The sequence below is a fragment of the Castor canadensis genome, chromosome 1, assembly GCF_047511655.1.
Source record: "Castor canadensis chromosome 1, mCasCan1.hap1v2, whole genome shotgun sequence".
Taxonomy (NCBI): Eukaryota; Metazoa; Chordata; class Mammalia; order Rodentia; family Castoridae; genus Castor; species Castor canadensis.
The window spans coordinates 102,212,902-102,230,404 of NC_133386.1; the positions used below are offsets into that span (position 1 = coordinate 102,212,902).

The 17,503-nt window shown below is 34.1% G+C and overlaps 1 pseudogene; it reads left to right on the forward strand.

Annotated features, from left to right (window-relative positions):
- The first annotated feature begins 15,411 nt into the window (after positions 1–15,411).
- On the forward strand, positions 15,412–16,330 carry LOC109702623 (heterogeneous nuclear ribonucleoprotein C-like; annotated as a pseudogene).
- Positions 16,331–17,503: the final 1,173 nt, after the last annotated feature.

Sequence of the window (17,503 nt, forward strand, 5' to 3'; positions counted from 1 at the left end):
ATTTAGTTTTTACCACTCTAGCAGTTTTCCTGGAGAAATTTATTTAATAAGTCATTAACATAATATACTCTAAGTTTGCTTCTTGGAAACTTCATCTAAATCAGTTTACATTCATTCATATAACCCTTTAATTCATGTACTAAATACATATTAACCCACTAAGTCCTTTGGATTAAAAAATTGCTGATAACCTTGAAAGCTAGTATTTTTTTAATTTTTAAGATTTGCTGAAAAAGGTTTATCTAGATGTTAGTTGATTATTTTTCAATATGTTTTGAACTTTTGAGTTTTATTTATACATCCATGGTTTGTTTTGTTTTTTAATATTCAGGTGATATTTCTATTTTAGGGCTATTTCTCAGAAAAAGTTGATAAATTGTGAGTATAAAAGTAGTTCTGTGTCATATCTAACTAAAAGAAGATATTGACAATTGTATCAAAATTTAAATACAATATGGTAGATGCATATGACGGAATATTTACATTAGTTAGAAACAAAGATTAGAAGCACACATAGAAAGAGATGTAGATTTTAACACAGGGCTTAGTACAAAGACAACAAAATAAATGAAATTATATGCATTATTATAAGATAAAGTATATACACAAATTAATGCTCATTAAATACTACATTTTGTGTGAGAACAAACAGAAAAAGACATTCATTAAAAGATTATAATCATAGTTTAAGGGTGTGGAAGTGAGGAAGGGACAAAAACAGAATTAATCAATCCATCATTAAGGAAGCCATAAAAGAGTAGAAGGAAATTGTGCAGAAAGTGAAAAAATTGTGCCATTAACTGAAAGGATCTAATTTATTGGAATTCTTTCACCTATGGTCAGATTGGGCAAAAGCAAATCAGAGAAATTTGCTAGCGTTGAATAAAGGAGCACCATGAAAGTATACAATGAGAACAAGGAACAGGCATAAAGGACTTGGAGGTATATTTTCTTCAATCTAATTTTTATGTCATTTGTTGACACCCTAACCCCAATGGGACTACATTTGGAGACAGGGTCTTTTAATCAAAATTCCATGAGATTGCAAAGAGTGGACCCTCAACTTAACAGGGCAGCAGTCCTTATGAGAAAAGGAGTGACATGCATAGAGCAATAGCTGAGTGAAGACAAACCAGAAAGAGGGCAGCCATCTGGGAAAATCAAGGGCAGAGGCTTCAGAGAAGAGGAATCCTGTCTTCTCTTTACTGTTGGCCTGCCAGTTTCCAGAACAGTGAGGATGACTTGTGTTGTTGAAAACTTCTGGTTTATGGTACCTTGTGATGGCAGCCCTACTCAACTATGTCAATTAATTTCAAATTATTGCTATCTCTTTTTTCTTTCTCTGGACTCTCAAACTTTCATATTGATTCAGGTAAAATAAGAATAATACTGACTGAAATTGGTTCATTGGCATGTCTCCTCTGCATTTTCATAAAAAAAGATGCTTTCTTATTAGCCAATATGTCTCTCTCACATAAAGCTTAGAGTAGTAAAGAAAGAAACAAAATTGGGAATAAGGATGTCCTGATGTAACCTAAGTAAAAGAGAAATAAGAATAAATGTTCAGCTTCACTTTACTAAAAGAATATGTTAGTATAGCAAGAGTAATCTCTGAAAGTGTAGCTTTATAGAAAAAAAGGAATTTCTCAAGTAGTATTACAGCTTCAATTTGGCACATCTGCAGCTGAGATAAACTCTTCACTGAATTTTCATTTGAGAATCTGATAAGTCAGTTTTATTGAAGGAGCTCCCTTTCTTCCTTCAACGTAGACCAGCTACATGCAACAAAACCTCTTGTATATTGTGTGTGTGTGTGTTTGTGTGTGTGTGTGTGTTAATGAGAGAGAAAGAGAGAGATCACTCAGATAGAAAGCCAGTGTTTCATTTTACCTGATTTTCCAAGTGGAATGAAAGGTGATTATATTATCTACCATGCACTAAGATTTCAGTACTGCACATTTTGACAGTGGCTGCTTAGGGACCCTGTAGCCTATAATTCTTAACTTGACCACCCAAGGCCAATAACCAAATAAAAAATACAGCCCTTGATATCTCAAGGACAGTAATAGCTAAGGAATGTGAAGAAGATCAACAATGGATCATAGAATTGTTGAGAGAAACATAAGACAAATAAAACAAAAAACATCCAATTGCCCAATTTAGCATCTTACACAAGAAAAAGAGTCCATGTATAGAATTCAAGCAAACTTCATATGAGTCAGCAATTTAATAAACATAACAAACAAGAATTATGGAGACACAGCAAACGGAATTTTAAACAGGTTGAATTATTCAACACATTGTATCAGACATACAATCACATTAGTTATTAGAAATACATTACCTTTACTTCCCCACCCTGAATCAGGATATGTAAATTTATGAATTCAGCATAAGAGTTTTCTGTCATTAAATGTTTTTAAAAATCCCATAATAGGTAATGAGTTATGAGCTATAGGAAACAAGATTTTTTTATAATAATAATAATAGAATTATTATGATTATTTTATTCATATGACTGAATGTATATGTACAGATCTCTTGGAAATTTTTCTGTTAAGTACATAAATACCATACAAAGATATGCAGCTCTAAATTATCCAGGTAAATTTGGTCATAAGAAGTAATTGAATAATTCATTAAAATATCTCAAAAGTCTTTGTAATTTCTTTTTTATGTAAGTGTGATTTGTGTCCTAAATAGTGTGGACATTGCCTACATTTTCAGAGACAAGGCATTTAAAAATTACAGTTATCTAAAGCAAAATTTAAAAAATGATTTAAAAAAATGCCTACTGGAGTTAATCCTGAAGAGAAATTCAAACTCTTAAAAATAATTTGCAAAATATTTTCCAATTATCCAAAAAATAAATGCAAATGGATTTTTGCTTATTCATTTCTCATTATATGTTTATTTTTAAAAATTCTTAATTCAAAAGAGAAATAACATTATTTATTATAAAAGATGATACTTAAAGTGAGTCCTCCCTGGTGAAAATAGAAAGCATGATCATATTAAAAAAAGCAATTAATTGGACTGTAGCCAGCTGTTATTTCTTTTGTAAATGTTATATATGTCATGTATCAATGAAATATTAGTAAGCTAAAAAGTTTTGTAAGACATTTTGGTATTTGTCAGCTTAATTTATTACAAGTTCATAGAATTTTAAATTATAAAAGTAAATAGAAGACATTTATTCTAAAAATTTATTCTCACTCTTGATTAACTCCTTCTTCAAAGTATTTGTTTTTTAGTATATCTGCATTGAGTGAGCTTCCACTGCCTCTTCCATTCATTTGTTATTCTCCTTCTTCCTCCCATCCCCCTTTCCTTCCTTCCTTTTTTCCCTCCTCCTATGCTTCTTTCTTATTTTCCTTCCCATTTCTTTCCATTTTTGTAAATATTTAATGAATATTCTAAACAGTGGCTAAATCGTTAATATGCAGATTAAAAGCAGACCTAGTTTATACCACATTGCATTTTAGGATGGAAGCTAGAATATAAATCTGGCACATTCAAGACAATTTAATTATAAATGGGGATTTCAGCAAGGTGGTAGAGTAGAAGCATTCTCCATCAGATGCTGTGAATAAGAAGCTTCAGAATGGCAGAGGAGAGGCTATATTTTGAAGAGTGAAAGAAAGGAAGTTCAGTGAGGACCACAAAAGAGGAAGAGGACAGTTGAAAAGCACTGTGAAACAGAAAGGTGACAGGGTACATTAGGAAACAGTTTGCAGCTCAGGCCCCAGCTCACCAGGGGTGGCAGGGTGGGGGTAGTGAAAACTGAAGCTCTACCATTAGGCAATCTTGATGATCTTGGTGACAAAATGACAGACATAGCTGTAAGACAACCCACACTTCTCACAAGCCTTAAATCCTGTGTAAGAATTTTGTGGGACAGTGGCTCCCTTAGCATGATAGGTTAGCATCAGAGAAAGTAATTTTTGTTCCAAAAATCTTGGAGAGCTGTGGTGAGGCACCATGTTGAGAAAAGGTTATCTTTTTAAAGATGAGATACTCAGTAGACTTTAAAACATGACTAAGTAGAGAGTCTTGGGACACTCAGCTATTGGGCACAGAATTTGAGAGGTATGTAGTCAGAAGAGTAAGAGAATCTGATGTGGGTGAGCTGAGAAGTTTAACCAGTCCCTGATGGCCTAGGAAGTGAAGCACAGTCATTGGTGGCCATTCTCAACCTGGTGAGACCAAAGGTCACGGCCTGAGTATCACCTCATAAACAGAGCACCAAGCCCACATCTGATGAAAACTCAAGTTCAAAGAACTGCCTCCTGTCTATAGGATCTACTGCTGGTAAGGTTTAAGAATAATATATACTGGGTACTTGAAAACAGTGACCTATTGAAACTCAGGAAGTCTTGGGACACCTGGACAGTGTCTGTGAAGAGCAGCCACAAAACATGATTGTTGAGAGGAAGAAAGTCTAACATATACCTGAGGAGAAGTTTAAGGGAGCTTAGGCAGTGAAGGATAGGACTGTTGGTGTCCTTGCCCTCCCTGGCTGTTGCAAACCCCATTGCCTGAGGGTCATAGTGGAAGCAGAGCACCAAGTCCATGGTTGGTGGAGTGCAGCAGCTCCAGGAGTTGTTTTCTATGGCCACAGGCTTTATTGTCAAGCAAATCTTAAAACTGAATTACTCTGGGGACTTGAAAACCAAAGAACAACTGTGGCTCAGAGAATTTTCGGGCACCCTGCCACAGCATTGGGTGGTAGACAGCTATGAAGGAGGATCATAGAGAGAGAGTGTTTGATGGGCAGTGAAGGTTGTGGTGATTGGTAGTCCTACTCTCCCTGGTAAGAGCAAGTCCCATTGCTGACAGTCACTGTAGAAACAGCACCAAACTGTGACTGGCAGAGTGCTTGGAATCCTGGAGCTATCTATTAGCTTTGGATGTTTGCTGTCAATTTTGACTGAGAGCTCTGAGCATAGGGTCCATGGATAATGTGGTATCCTCAGCCTCTTTTCTCCCACAGAGTGATGAGTCTCTTTTCTCCTCCCAGAAGGGCAGGATCTGAAAGATCTGAAATCTGCAGGTATGGTAGTGAGTAACTTAGTTCATCAATACCAGGGCAAAACTCAGTGCTCTGTTTTCCCCAGATGCATTTGGGGGACACCCCAAAGGTTGCAGATGTGTTTCCACAGGAAACATAAACATGCCTCTAGCCTATGCAGCAAGTGGCAGCCTGCCTAGACCATTGACTTAAAATCTCTATGGGGCCAGCATGGTTTCCATACACAAAGAAGGTGAAAACAGCACAGAAGTGCACAACTGACCCTTGACCATCCTCACTATCGGCCCATATATAATACCCACCCATACACAATAGACTCCAGTGAGTCTTTCTCTATCCTAGTGGTGCTTGGGATCAGGCCTGATCCTCTGAGCACATTGTCAAAAGTATGATCATTAAGCTATCACCCAGCTCAGTAGTGAGCAACTACACTGCAATCCTGCCACTACACTCTCCTGCATTATCACTGAGAACACTTCAAGTGCAAGGCTGCAGGTGATTAAAACTTCTAATCAATGACTTGATCTCAGATGCACAAATCTCAAAGCAGAAACACAAGAAATGTGACAAAACCAGGCAACATGACACCTCCAAATGTCAACAACCCCACAGTAATACACACTAAGGATAGTGAAGAGGAAAAAAGTCCAGAAAAGGAACTAAAAAGCATGACTATAACAATAATCACAAAAATTAAAGAAGACATGTACAAAAAGAAGAATGAACTCAAAGAGAATACAAATAAACAACTAAAAGGTCTCAAAGATAATACAAATAAACAGCTGATAGAATTCCAACAGAATACAAACTGCTGGAAAATGTGAATCATGGGAACATAAGGAGAATGGATGCAAGCTAAAGGGATAGAATGCAGAGAGCATATTCTGTAAAATAAGAGAATAATTCCCAAATCTTGAGAAAGAGCCATCCATGCAAAAAGAAAGCTTTTTGACTCCAACAGAGAACACCAGAAAAGAACCACTCCAAGATGTATTTAAAGTATTACGTAGATAAGAAAATAATACTTAAATCTGGAAGAGAGATGTGCCTAGTCTCACATAAAGGCAAACCCATCAGATTAAGAGCAGATTCTTCCATAGAAACTCTGAAAGCAATGAGGCCATGGAATGATGTATTCAAAGCCTTGGATGACAATAACTGCCAACCTTGATTACTATATCCAGCAAAGGTATTCTTTATAAGTAAAGGAGAAATAAATTCTTTCCATGATAAACAAGAAATAAAAGAGTTCATGACCACTAACCCAGTACTGTGGAAGATGCTTAAAGAAATTCTACACACAGAAGAGAAAAATGAACAAAACCAGGGCAATATGGGAAAGAATAAATATGAATAGACAAGGGGATAAGCAAACAAGGTTTAGGACAGAACAAAACATTACAAAAACCACAAAAAGATAGGAATTAATATATACCTTTCAATAACAATTCGAAGTGTTAATGATCTCAATTCTTCAATCAAAAGATGAAGACTGATGGTTGAATTAAAAAGAAGACCTGACCATTGTTGTTTACAGGAAATGCATCTCACTGACAAAGACATACATTCCTAGAATCAAATTAAAATAAAACAGAACCTTTGGGAAACAGCAAAGGCAGTGATAAGAGGAAATGAATATGAAAACACAACTTGCCAAAACTTGAAAAATTCTACCAAACTTTTAAACAAGAACCAACACCACTGCTCCTCAAACTATTCAATGAAACCGAAAAGGAAGGAACATAACCAAACTCATTCCATGAAACCAGTATTATACTGATACCAAAACTGGATGAGAACACAAGAGAAAAAAGACAATTACAGCCAATTTCCTTGATAAACATAGTTATAAAAATTCTCAATAAAATATTTTCAAACAAAATTCAACAGCACATTATAAAGATTAGTATCCATTATCAAGATATTTTTATTCCCAGCATGCAAGAATGGTTCAACATGTACAAATCAATTAATGTAATATAGCACATAAAGTAAACATAGGACAAAAATCATATGATTTTTGTTATTGGCAAAATTTAACATTCTTTTTATGATCATGCCCTGAAACTGAAAAAAACTACTAATAGAAGGAACATTCTCAATCTAATACAGGTTAGGTATACAAACCTATAGACAGCTTTGTACTAAATGCAGAAAACCTGAAATAGTGTCCTCTAATGTCAGGAATGAAAGAAGAGCGTCTATTCTCACCAGTCTTACTCAGTATCATGCTTGAGTTTCTAGCCAGAGTAATAAGGCAAGAAAATGAAAGAAAAATGACACAAATAGAAATAAAAGAGTCAAATTATCTCTATTAGCAGATGCTGTGATTTTATACTTAAGGACCATAAATATTCCACTCCAGAACTCCTAGACCTAATAAGCACTTCTGGCAAAGTAGTAGGATACAAAATTAACATGCAAGCACCAGTAGTTTCTCTATATATCAACAATGATGCAGAGAAAGAAATCAGGATAACAATACCATAATAAACAATAAATATATGAAAAACCTCTACAATGAAAACTTTAAAAACTGAACAAAGAAAACTGAAAAAGACACTAGAGATGGAAAGACTTCCAATATTCATCAATTTGGAGGATTTAAATTGTGAAAATGACTATATTACCAAAAGCAGTGTATAGATTAAAGCAACTCCCCTCAAAATCCTGACATCATTCTTCACATGAATAGAAAAATAATTTCAAAAATTCATATGAACCATAAAAGATCCCAGACAGCCAAAGCAATTCTGACCCAAAAGAGCAATACTGGAGGTATCACAATATCTGAGTTCAAATTATATTACAAAGCCATAGTAATAGATACAGCATGGCACAGACATATAGACTAATGAAAAGGAATAGAATATCAAAAATTAAACCCACACAAATACACCCCTCTGATTTTTGGAAAGGATGCAAAATTTCCTTTCAGACAAAAGACACTGCCTTCACTAAGTCGTGTTGGAGAAAATGTATGCACACATGTAAAAGACTAAAACTATATCCCTATTTCTAAAAATCAATTACAAGTGGATAAAAGATCTTTCTTTTTTTCCTTTTTGGTGGTACTGGTGTTTGAACTCAGGGCTTCATGCTTGTCATTCCACCAAGCATTCAATAAAAGTTCTTCACATAAGGCCTAAAACTTCAAAATTACCAGAGAAAAACATAGGGGAAACACATGAAGATATAAACATAAGCAATTACTTTTGACTGGGACTGCAATGTTCAGGAAATAAGATCAAGAATTGACTAATAGAATTGTATCAAACTAAAAAGCTTCTGCACACAAAGGAAACTACTACAAGAATCAAGTGATAACCCACAAAATGGAAGAAAATCATTGCAAGCCATTCACCAGAGAGATATCCAGTTATATTAGAAACTCATAAAATTAGACAGTCAAAGAACAAATAATCTAATTAATGAATGAGAAAATGCATTGAACAGTCAGTTCATAAAAGAAGAACAAATGTCTAATAAATGCATGAAGAAATGCCAACATACTTAGTTGTAAAAGAAATGCAAACCTCAAGGACAGTGGTATTCTATCTCACCCCAGTCAGGATGCCTATCATTGAGAAAACAAACAAGAAATGCTGGCAAGAATGGAAGGAGAAAAGGAACCTGTTTACTCCATTGGCAGGAAAGTAAATTAGTCTCGATACTATGGAAATCTAGGTTCCTCATGAAACTAACAATGGTATAGAACTAAACTAAACTAAACTAAAAGTGGTACAAGAAATTAAAAATTGTATGGTGCTACTATTCCACTCTTGGGCATATAGCCAAAGGAACATTAAGCAAAAATACAGTAGAAATACCTGCACATGCATGTTTATAGCAGCACTATTTACAAAAGCCAAGATATGGAATCAGTATAGGTATCTAATAGCTGATGTTCAATAAAGAAAATGTGGCACATGTATACAATGGAGTATTATTCAGCAATATAGTATAGTGAAATTTTGTCATTTGCAGGTAAATGGATGAAAGTAGAAATCTTCATGTTAAGAAAATAAGCTAATTAAAAAAGACAAACATTGCATGTTTTGTTTATATGCAAAATCTAGACATAGTAATGGTAATAATAAAAATAATAGTAAATAATAAGATATGATTGTAAAAGGGGAGGGTACTAGGGTGAACCAGTGGGAGGAAGAAGGGGAGAGGAGAGGGTGACGGGTATGAATATGATAAAAGTATATGAAAATAGCATAATGAGGCGCATGAAAAAGTGAGGGAAGGAGGGAGTGTAGTTAGGAAAGAGTAATATACATGGTGTGAATTTGATCAAAGTATATTATATGCAAATACATAAATAAAAACAATGAAACCCCTGTGTGCAATTAATACAAATTCTTTAATCAACTTTAAAAAAGACAATGTAATGAGCACTACATGATATTCTATTAGCAGACTATTTCCTTGGTCATTACTGAGTTCACACCTAAAGATGAGAATGATAAAAACAAAAGGGAAGTTCAGCTTGGTTTTCCTTTGTTACTTTTCTCTGTATATTTAAAGCAGCAGAAAGAAAACAAATATTAATTTAAAAATACCAAATTGAATTTAAAAATCATTTTGTACTTTTGGTAATATTTGTACCTGAAAATTATCCTTTTTGGTTGTAGAATAATTCACAAGTGTATATAACCTTTAAAATGGTACTTGTGTCATTCAGTGTTCTATCACTGTGGCATTCATTTGAGAGAAATGAACTTGAAATAGAGGAAGTTTTATTTAGCTGGTGGTTTTAGAGGTATAAGTCTATGGTTGTTTGGCTCTGCTGCCTTGGGCCTGTGGGAGACCCACATACCATCAGGCATATTAGATTGGTCCCCCACTGTAATGACCTCATATTAATTTAATTTAATTAAATCACTTCTTCAGTGATTCTCATTTCCAAGTATGGTTACACTCTGAGGTACTTGGAATTGGTACCTCACCATTTGGATTTTGGGAAACTCTCTTCATCATAAAATTTCAACTTAATTTTCTTCTCTCCAGGCTGTATCTCCTCACTTCCCTTACTCACTTCTGTTAGGGCTCTCAGGAATATTTTGTCCTGTGGAGATACTTTGCCACATTCCTACTAGCTAGTGACTCTCAGGTAGGCAGATGATTGATGGGTAAACAGGAAGACTGTGACCCACATCAGATATATGTGTTAGACATATGTATGTTTAGAGTACAGCTATGACTTCAGTCAAACTTGACTTTTAATCCTTTCTCAGCAACAAAACACATAAAAGATCACCAAGTTATTTGGTACCATCTGGAAAACAGTCAGCAGGGCAAAACCACGTGGAGTGTGACATGCTTGGACTATCACAAATATGCAAAACTTAAGTGTTGCTCATTTCCTGGCTTTCTCCTCTATAGTCCCTGCATGTGTATGACTTTCCCTTACCAATTATGACCTACCAATTAAGACTGTTTACGTAACTGTACCCATATCATATCGTCCAATCTCAAACGGACTGTTTATCTTTTTTAAATTTAAAAGCAAAGTTTTCTCTTTTTGCTATGTTTTTACTGTTACTTAATCCTAATATTTATTTTGCAAAACTATGCTGTCATGTTGACAGTAAACTACAAATTTATATACATATATGCTTGTATACTTACAATAATAATCTGATTTTGAACTCAAATGCTTTGAGGTACTAGACCATAAGTAACTTTACAAGTTAATTTGTATTATTAATATTGTCCTTCAGAGTTCTCACACAAACAAAACTATGGAATTTTGTAATTTTGCCAACTTCATAAAAAATAAAGTCATAGTGTTGTTGTTCCAGACATTAGCATTTTTTTAAATTCAAGGTATACAATGTGGCATTAAGTTTGTAAAATACTGTCATATAACATGATGGAGTTGATTTAATATATCATATTGTTGTTGAAATCTTAATGATTATGTCATTTAAAACAGTAGAATGCACTCTTAATGTTGAATTGGTATGCAGTACATTTTTACCAGATATTAATATGAATAATTTTTCTCCATTTTGAAAAAAAGAAGAAAGTTTACATGATTTTAAGATTTTTTTACTTCCTCTGTCATTTTTTATAAACAATTTCATATATTGCTTACTATTTACAGCATACTTCAACACATTTTCAAGCCGGAAGAAGTAATTCAGTTTTATAATTATACTGAATTAAATTCTTCCTTTGTTCTGTTTGGTCATCAGTTTTATGTTTCTACTTGACTTAGCTACATGGTAAAAACTTAACTGATTAAAGTTACTCTGAGTATATCAGTGAGTATGTTTCTGGGTAAACTTAACACTTGAGTTTATTGATTGAGAAATGCAGATTGCCTCCCCAAACCCCAAACCACTCAGTATAGGTAGGTCTCATGGACACTAACTTTTTCTTTTTTTCAAGTTTGAGTAAGAGAATGCTCTCTCACTACTTGACTGTTTTGAATTGGAGCACAGATTTCTCCTTAGAATGTGGTCTTAGGGTTGAACTTACACCATAAACTCTCCTGACTCTAAAACCATTAAATACGAACTGGAACTTACCTCATCAACTGTCCTTTACCTCAAGCCTAAACATTCAGACTGAAACTATACAATCAGCTTTCCTAGATCACAAGCTGCGGGCTGTAGATTGTGGGACTGCTGAGACTACATAATCATCTGAGTTATGTCCTTATAATAAGTGTATAACTAACCAGTGTCTACATCTACCTGTTTATTTCTGAAAAATGCTCTCTATCATCACTCACTGAAGAGTGTAGGCTTTTAACAAGCATTAAGTGGAAACATAAAGTTTCCCTATGAAATGGTAAACTTTGAAGATGTGAAAGGAGAAAGAGAAGTTTAACGGTCATGAAGGGACTGAAAAATGCCACTTGGAAAAGTCATGAATAAAGTGAAATATTGAAGATTTATGAAATTTCATTCTTCTGTATCCTGCTAATATTATATAAGATACTAAACTGTCCTCTCATCCCTCTCCTTACTGCAAACATGGAGAATATCCCACCTTATATCTAGCATTTCATTTCCCTCAGCTTTACTTAATATTATAAGTTTCTACAAAATGTTCAGTGTTTTATGTTTTTATACCCATATTTTATATACTCAAACACTTATTTTTAAAAGTGACACTATAATCAGTAATGAAACATTGCAGAAAAGATGATGTCTTCAGCAAATGGTGTTGAAAAAACTGAATTTCCACATGTATAGGATTGGCTTTATGGTTCAACAGGAGCACATCTGACTCCACATGTGTAAAACTGAACTAGATCCCTCTCACCTTTTACAAAAGTAAATTTCAATTGATCAAATATGTTAATGTAAGGTTTGCAACTGCCACTGGAAAGCACAGAGAAAACATTTGAAAATGTAGGTATAGACAAATACTTTTTGAATAGGAATCCAATTGCTCAGGAAATAAGAGCAAGAATCAGCAAATAGGAGTATTTGAAATTAAAAAGCCTGCACAACCATTACTCATTACCCAAATTAAGAGACAATCCACAGAATGGTGGAGTATCTTTGTAAGACATTTACCACTTGCACAAAACATAAGAGCACAAAATTGAAACAAGATAAAAAACAATCCAATTAATAAATGGACAAATGCAATGAGTAGATCATTCTCAAAAGAAGTACAAATGACTAATAACTATTTGAAGAAATGTTCAACATCCTTAGCTGTAATGAAAATACAAATAAAAATGACACTGTAATTCTCTCTCACCCTATTCAGATTGGCTATCACCAAGAAAACAAACAATAACAAATGCTACAAGTATGTAGAGAAAAGTAATCCTTAAACACTGTGGGTGGGAAGGAGGATCTTCCAGAAAGTGAAAATAGAACTATCATATGATCCTATTATTCAACTCTTAGACCTATAATCCAATAAATGTAAAATAACATACTATAGAGATACCTGCACAGCCACATTTACAGCAGTATTACTTATAATAGCCATGCTAAAGAACCAACCTAACAAGCAATGATTGGATAAAGAAAATGTGCATTTTTTTTTTTTTGGCAGCACTAGGGTGTGAACTCAGGGCCTCACACTTGCAAGGTAGGAGATCTTACTACTTGAGCTACTCCACTAGTCAACAATGGAGCATTATTTAGCAATAAAGAATAATGAAATTATGTCATTTGCAGGAAAATGTAAGGAACTTTAGATCACCATGTTAAGCAATATAAGCAAAGCTCAAAAAGAAAAACATCACTTATTTTCATTCATATGCATAAATTAGACCTAATAATAATAATGGTAATAGTAATAATAATAAAATATGATTTTAAAAGAGGGGTTTGGGGGAAATCAGTAAGAGGGAAGGGGGAAAAGAGAGGGTAATGGGGAGTGAATATGACAAAAGTATATATACACACAAATATATGTATACATGTACATATATATGTAGCATAATGAAACACAGTAAAACCTGTTAAACAGGAGGGAAGAGGAGGTCAGGACTTAAGAAAAAGTAATATAGATGATGTGATTGTGAAGTATAGTATGTGTATGTATGTAAATATCACAATGAAAGGTCCTTGTAGAATTAATAATTCTTTTTAAAAGGTTAACCATTACAAGAAAAGAAAAAAGTCCCCGGGTATTCATACTGGAAGAAAATGTCAAAGACAAGAATACTGAAATAATACATACATTCCAAGATGACTGTATAGGTTTTTCTTATTTATCAATAGAAAAATGGAAGAAAGAATCCTGGAATTGTGTAACTAGCAAAATTACTCCCCAAAAGTAAAGTAGAAATAAAATGTTTCTAAGACAAACAAAAATTGAGGGACCATCATCAGTATAACTTCCCAGCAAGAAATGTTTTTAAAAGTTCTTCACTGAAAAGAAAATTCTGCTATGAGAAATTAAAATTCAAATGTATATAAAGAAACACAAAGCATTGGAGGATGAATAGATGGGGATTATATTGTTATTTGATATAAATATGCTTTTCTTATATTTATATTTCCATAAGACAGTTGTTTAAGTAATATTAATCACAAGGTATTATGTGACTATAACACATTGATGAGTGAAATGGATGACAGTAATGTCACAGGGTCAGGAAAGAGGAGCTAGGAATATTCTGTTAGATATTACCTGAATCATGTGAAGTGGAGGAATTTTAATTGAATATAAACCTAGATTAGTTAAAATGCACATTTAAATATACCAAGATATTCTAATTCTTGCCTGATTAAAGGGTTAAATGTGACATAAAATGTATAATTGAAATTAGAGAAAATAACAGAATAGGAAAGGAAAAAGAAACAAACTAAAAATGGGGAAGAAATTCAGACAACTATCAAGCCACTTTAAATATAAATACTGTAACAAAATTACATATGTATGGCTTAACAGATACTGACTCAGTGACTAGAAAAGAAACATAAATTAATTTAAAATCATAATAAACATAAAATCAAACAGAGATAAAAGGTAAAGACTGAAGCTGTAAACACCATACTGACAATAATCCACAGAAATTTAAACTAGTTATTACATTTTCAGATAAGCAGACTTCAAAATAACAAAGACTACTGGGATAAGGAGAGGCATTATACCATGATGAAGATGTGAATACATCAAAAAGACATTTTAAGCATGTGTGCACTGAACAGTATAGTGTCAAAATGCATAAGGCAAACAATAGAGTTAAAAGGAAAAATAGATAGATCAACTATTGTTAATTGAGGCTTAATTCCCCTCTGCTTGTAAGTGATATATCAAGCATGCAGAAAATCATTAAGGAAATAGAGAACTTGAATAGCGCTATTTGTTAACTGGATATAATTGACAGTTTTAGAATATACCAACCACAGAAAAATATACATTCTCCTCAAGCTCACATGGAGCATCTATCTAAGTAGACAACATTCTGGGCCATGAGACTTGTCATATCTAATTTCAAAGAATAGAAATCAAACAAAGCATGTTCTCAAGTCACACTATAATCACACATTAATAAAAGAAAGATGATGGAGTGATTCCCAAGTATTTAGAAATTAATCAAGTTCTAAGAAATGAGGGCTCACAGAAGTACTAAGTGAAAAAATTTAAATATTTTATATTTATTAAACTGAATATATAATTTATCAAATATGTAAGATGCCCTGAAGTGGTACCTAGATAGAGTTCAGAGCATTGGATATAAATATTAGAAATTCACAACAAATGTGAAGAGCTGAACACTGAACAGTTGTATCTGAGTTGTCAGCCTTGAGCAACAGCCGGCTTCTCTACATAAAACCTGGGAGTAGGAGATTCAGGGTCAAATCTCCACTCTCTCCCCTTCCTGTGGATTTTTCTGATCTTCAGATACACTTTTCTGCTTTGTGAGGAACCTATTGTCAAACATGATGGCTAGTAATGTTACCATCAAGACAGATCCTTGATCCAAGAACAACTACCTTCATTGGAAATATCAACACTCCTGTGGTCAAGAAGTCTGACATGGAAGCAGTCTTCTCCAAGTATGCCAAGATTTTGGGTTGCTCTGTTTATAAGGGCTTTGCCTTCATTCTGTATGTTAATGAAAGAAATGCCCAGGCTACTGTACTAGGAGAAGATGGCAGAATGATTGCTGGCTAGTTTTTATATATTAATCTGGATGCAGAGCCAAAAATGAAAGGAGGAAAAGCAGGTGTGGAGCCATCTGCAGTAGAGATGTACAGGTCAATACCAGAACACCCTTCTCTGTCCCCTCTACTCAGCTCCTTATTTGACTTGGATTATTACTTTCAAGTGGATTATTAGGACAGGATGTACACTTACTCAGCACTTGTGCTGTTGCTGCCTCCTATTGCTTGGACTGTATTGCCCTCTGAACAACAGTGTGTGTCAGAAAACACCTCACTAAGGGGCAAAAGTGTCTTCAATTCTAAGAGTACTCAGCAGGGATCTTCTTCCAAGTCTAGAATGTTGAAAGGAGATAACCATCAGGCCATCAAGAAGGATCTGTCCCAAATAAAGCAAACAGTGGATTCTCTACTGGAAAGCCTGGAAAAAAATTGAGAAGAAACAGAGAAAACATGAATAGAGGTGACGAATGAAAAGTCAGAAGAAGAATAGATCAGCTCCCAGAAAAAAAGATGAGACAAATGTGAAGATGGAGTCTGACGGGGATGCAGATGACTGCTGAGAAGATGGGTCTACTGTACCATGATGATAATGAAAATTGAGGGGGAAGACCAGCTGGAGTTGATCAAGGATGATGAAAAAGAAGTTGATGAAGGAGAGGATGATAGAGACAAAGCCAAAGGTGAGGATGACTCTTAAGCACATAGAGGTTTAGGAATTTTATCCCATCATTTCTTTACCTCAGCAGTTGTTTAAGATCAAAATGTCACTAGATCCTCTCCCCTAGTATTTTTAGCACATGCTCACCATCTCCCTATCCTTCCCATGTCATTCATTCCTACTGCTCTGCACCTGGTTCCATTTCACTTTGATGCTCCTACTAGTGTTGTTGTGTCTTTCCCAGTAATTATTGCTTTTAATTTTTATAACTCTTTATGACTTAACAATAAAAAGATTATTGGTTTTTATAAACTGTCTCCAAAATAATCTCTTGTCATGCAGGGAGTACAGTTCTTTCCATCCATACATGGTTTCAGTAGTTGCTACCCTAACTACAAAGGCAATCTCATTTAGTCACAACACCTGAGAGCAGCTTTGAGTTGGAGGTATGTGTGTTATGACCCATATAAGCACTGTGGAGCTTTTCAACCCAAAGTTAATGATGTATTTTTGTGAATGAGAGGTGGCATGTTGAATGCATCCTTTAGAAAAATAATTAGTGTTACAGTCTTAATACTTATTTTCTGAAGTTGATGCTGTGGGTTATTTTTGTGAACAGCTTGATGCATTGGATCTTTTGCCTCAAAACAAAGAAGCCATTATTAAACCAGGGAAAAAAAAGAAATTCACAATAAAGTACAAGCAAATGATATGTACCAATGTAGAGAGATTATATATCCCAACAACCAGATTTTCAAAAGACTAACTCAACACATTTAAAAAAAAATGAAAAGAATCACTTCCAGTTTATATTAAAATCTCACAACAAACTAGAAATACAAATGGTTAGCTCAACTTGCTAAAACTTTTTATCAATCTAGAATATAATTTCATGTATATATATATATATATATGGAAATATTTACAGATTATGTACACAGATTAGTATACATCCATACATTTCTATAATCTGTCAACTGTGAAAATGTGTTGCAATAATACTCCAGTAGCTATGCCAATACATACTGTCAAATTTTATTTCAATAAAATAAATCAGGGCCCCTTAGAGTAATTACTAGTATAGAAATTGAGGCAAGACATGTATAAAGTGAATTTGAGTATATTGAAGTGCTGTGGAGCAAGTACTACACATACATACATACATGCACACACACATATGCACACACAGGCACAATACATGCACATACATGC